Below are 4,008 nucleotides of genomic sequence, written 5' to 3' on the forward strand. Positions count from 1 at the left end.
TGTGGAGAATGAACGTGGGGACGGGAATGCAGGTAGTAAAACCCAGGGGGTAACGATACCAACGGAACTGAGGGAGTGGCTGTGGGAACAGAGAAGATGGGGGGGCCCAGACCCCTCGGGGAGGTAGATCAGATGAGGCACAGCCATGTATGTATGTACGGGAGGAAAGAGGACAACTCCCAGCTTGAGTGACCAGACAGCTGGTGGTGTCCTCACTGCAGGATGAAATGCCAGGGGAGGAGTGGGCTGGCGTGGGAGACACTGAGCTCATGTTCAGCCCGAGGGCGTCTGGGGGAGCTGGCCAGTGGGCAGTCAGACATGAAGCTTCGGCAGAGTGGTCTGGGCTGGAGACAGAGAGCTGGAAGTAGGTGGTAACAGAAGCCAGGTGTGGGAATGAATATGCCCCGAGAGTGGCAGAGTGATAAGGGAGATGGGCAGGGACCCTGGAGGATATACTGGGCACGAGGAGGCAGAAGAGCCAGCGAAGGACACCAAGGAAAGTGACCAAAGAGGTAGGAAGCAATAGGGAAATAACTTGTAACCCAGCTTCCAACCCGGGAGATGGTTTTTAAAAGTGGGCATGGTCCACAGTGCTGGATATTGCCGAAAGAGCAAATAAATTTAGGGCAGAAATGAAAACACTGGATTTGGCCATTTGGAGAGCCTAAGTGACCCACCTAGGAGCATTTTCTTTTTTCTTTTTTTTTTTTAATTTTTATTAGAGAGAGAGAGAGAGAGAAATAGTGGGGGGTGGAGTGGCAGAGGGAGAGGGAGAGAGAGAATCTTAAGCAGGCTCCACTCCCAGCACAGAGCCCAACGTGGGGCTCGACCCCATGACTCTGAGATCATGACCAGAACCAAAATCAAGAGTCAGATGCTCAACTGATTGAGCCACCCAGACTCCCCGCCAGGAGCATTTTCAAGTGGAGTGGTGTAGAAGCGAGAAGGACCAGATGGTGAGGGCAGATAGAGTGTGTGTGTGTGTGTGTGTGTGTGTGTGTCCATCCTGTGGGGCCCTGCCTTTCTGCCTGGCCCTGTCCCCAGAATGAGTGGCCTTCCACCCTCCTTGCCCCACTCCCCTGCCATCAGCCTGCAGCTCACTACAGGTCACCTCACGGAGCTCATGGATCTTCACAGCATACACCTTCCCCGCGGCCACGGATGAGGTTCCACGATAAAGGCACAGACCACGACGAGCAGCACGCAGCTCCCCCACCCCCACCCCCACCGGAGGCCTCAGGAGGGGCTGCATTGGCCTGCCTTTGCTCAGTGAGTAGGGTTCACAGGAAGTCAGAGGAGGAACTTTTGTTTTGACTTTCAGGGGAAAGAACCGGAAGTCTAGGCACCAGCCTGGGTCTGTTCCACTGTCAAGGCGCATAATGAACTCCCACGCGCCTCCCGTCAGCAACCAAACTGAGTCTGGATTCAGTCCAGGAGGAAGAGTCCCCACACCCTTTTTTGTTGTTTCTCAGCACTCACTCTTTGGCCAAGCCCCGCAGGAGGGTAGTCTCAGTGCCGTAGCCTTTAGTCAGGGAGGACAGCCCAGGGAAGATGCAGGAAGGGAAGCCTGCAGCCGCAGGTCTCCCATGGTGACTGGCCACGGAGCTCAGGCCAGGCCCTGGGCCCGCACCCATCCCGTCTTGCAACTGCCCGTGGGGAATTCGCAGATGAGGAACTGGAGGCGTAGAGACGTGAGCTGATTGACTCAGGGTGGCAGGAGGCAGATGCAAACCTAAACCCCAGCCGAGGTCCAGCCACCAAGCGATCAGGACTTTGACAGCTAGTTTGTGTGGCTGGCCTGGTTTTGTCCAGGTCGGAGGGGATTTAAAAAAAAAAAAAAAAAGTCAACGGCAACAATCCAGTGTCTAGTGTAGGTTTTGTTTTAACGGCTCTGCCACAAGGCCTGGCTTCTGCCCACTGACCAGACCTCGCCACCCTGGCTGGAGCCCAGAGAGCTCACCTCCTGCAACAGTGGGACGTGACGTGAACGGCTCCAGAGCCACATGGACCTGGGGCGGCTGCCCGGCCCCGCACGCACAAGTTGGGTGAAACGGTAGGCTGTTACCCACGGCCCCGGAGTCCCAGGCACCTCCCCTGGAGAAAGGCGGACACAAGGCCTCCCTGGCGGGGCTTCAGCCAGGGTTAGACGAGATCCTGGTTGTAGTGTCTGACCCGACGTGAAAGTGACCGTGGTTCATCGTGTCGTTCTCTTGCTGTGGGGGAACCATAACATGACGTTCTGCTGACTGCTGAGGCTCCATGACAGGTTTTGTGGGGTTTTTTTTTAAGATTTTATTTATTTATTTGACAGAGAGAGAGAGCACAAGCAGGGAAAGCGGCAGGCAGAGGGAGAGGGAGAAGCAGGCTTCCCACAGAGCAGGGAGCCCGATGCGGGGCTCGATCCCGGGACCCCGGGACCATGACCTGAGCCGAAGGCAGACAGACGCTTCACCGACAGAGCCAGCCAGGCGCCCCCATGCCAGGCATCTCTGCAGCCTCCAGCCTGCCTGCCCTGCCCGGCATTTCGGGCCGCAAACGCTGCCCCAGATGGCCCGGCTCCTTCACCTGCCCTCTGCCTTGCCTGCTCCCAGGTGGCACTCTGCCCCGGGGGGGGTTCCCAATGTGACATTTGAGCGCATTCGAGCAAGGGGAGCAAGGGGAGGCACAGCTGTTTTCCAGGTGGTTTTAAATTCACTTCCCCATTGATAACAGCTGTAAACACCTCCCAGGTGCCTGTCACCCTCCTTTTGCTGTGCTAACTTTCTCTCTCTTGTTTTCTTCTTTTCCCTCCTCACTGCCTGTCCAGGGTGGACAGGAAGCCAAGGGGAGCTGAGGGGAGGAGAGGCCCTGGTCTGTGGCCCTTCCGAGCTGATTCCCTCCCTCACAGGCCTCAAATTCCAGAACTGGCCTCCCTCCGGTCTGAGACACACTACAGAGACCCCACTCTTCCTCTTATTTTTTCAGGAAACATCTGGAAACGCCTCTGGGGAGATCTGCCGAATGGCCTCTAGTGAACTTTAGACTTGTATATTCTTCCAGAGTTCTTCATTTGTTGGATGTTATGAGAAATGACATATACATCTTTCTCCCAAATACATAATTTGAACCCAAAGCACAATGTTCTTAGAGAACCCAACATGTGAAATCAGAATTTACCACACAAGTAGTTTATTTATTTATTTTTTAAAGATTTTTTATTTATTTATTTGACAGAGAGATAGAGAGCACAAGTAGGCAGAGAGAGAGGGAGAAGCAGACTCTCCACTGAGCAGGGAGCCTGATGCGGGGCTCGATCCCAGGACCCTGGGATCATGACCTGAGCTGAAGGCAGCTGCTTAACTGACTGAGCCACCCAGGCGCCCCTCCACACAAGTAGTTTAGGGAAGGGGATTATTTGTGACACAAACCACTCATCGCTTTATGAAAGCACTTGCTACTGATTATTTTAAATGCCTGCCTTCTAGAGTGTTCTTAAGACATGGTTTCATTTGAAAGGTACTCTTTGCACTTTTGTTTTTTCTGGAGCAATTTTGTGGTGCACAGAGACAGGACCTAATTGGAGGAGGGCTTGGTGACTGTCAATGTATTACTCTCTGGGCAGGTGCCCGGCTGTTACGTCATCACGTTGCAACCCTCACACTGCCCTCCACCCTGGACAGCAGTGGAGGGCTGTCCTGGGGCGTCCGGTGAACTGAGGCCAGAGTTACACCTGGCATGACTGATGTGGCCCCTGGGGAGCCAGGAATGATCAAGGCCACTCACCCATGTCACACACTGGGCTACTCACTCTTCTTCACTCTTCACCACATACCCATAATTGAAATGTTGGCTTATTCCCATTTTTAGGAAAGAAAACTGAGTCTCAGAATGGTTAAGCCTAAGACCTCAGACCACCATCCCAGTTCTCATCTGAAGAAGAGAAAGCAGAAATGTGTCCACTCACACTCCAGATTCTTGGAGGTTTGGCTCACTAATCTCTGAGAAAGCCTCCCACACCTCCCCAGACCA

The sequence above is a fragment of the Mirounga angustirostris genome, unplaced genomic scaffold, assembly GCF_029215605.1.
Source record: "Mirounga angustirostris isolate CCGP_5_RB_7025 unplaced genomic scaffold, mMirAng1.0.hap1 SCAF_6, whole genome shotgun sequence".
Classification (NCBI taxonomy): Eukaryota; Metazoa; Chordata; class Mammalia; order Carnivora; family Phocidae; genus Mirounga; species Mirounga angustirostris.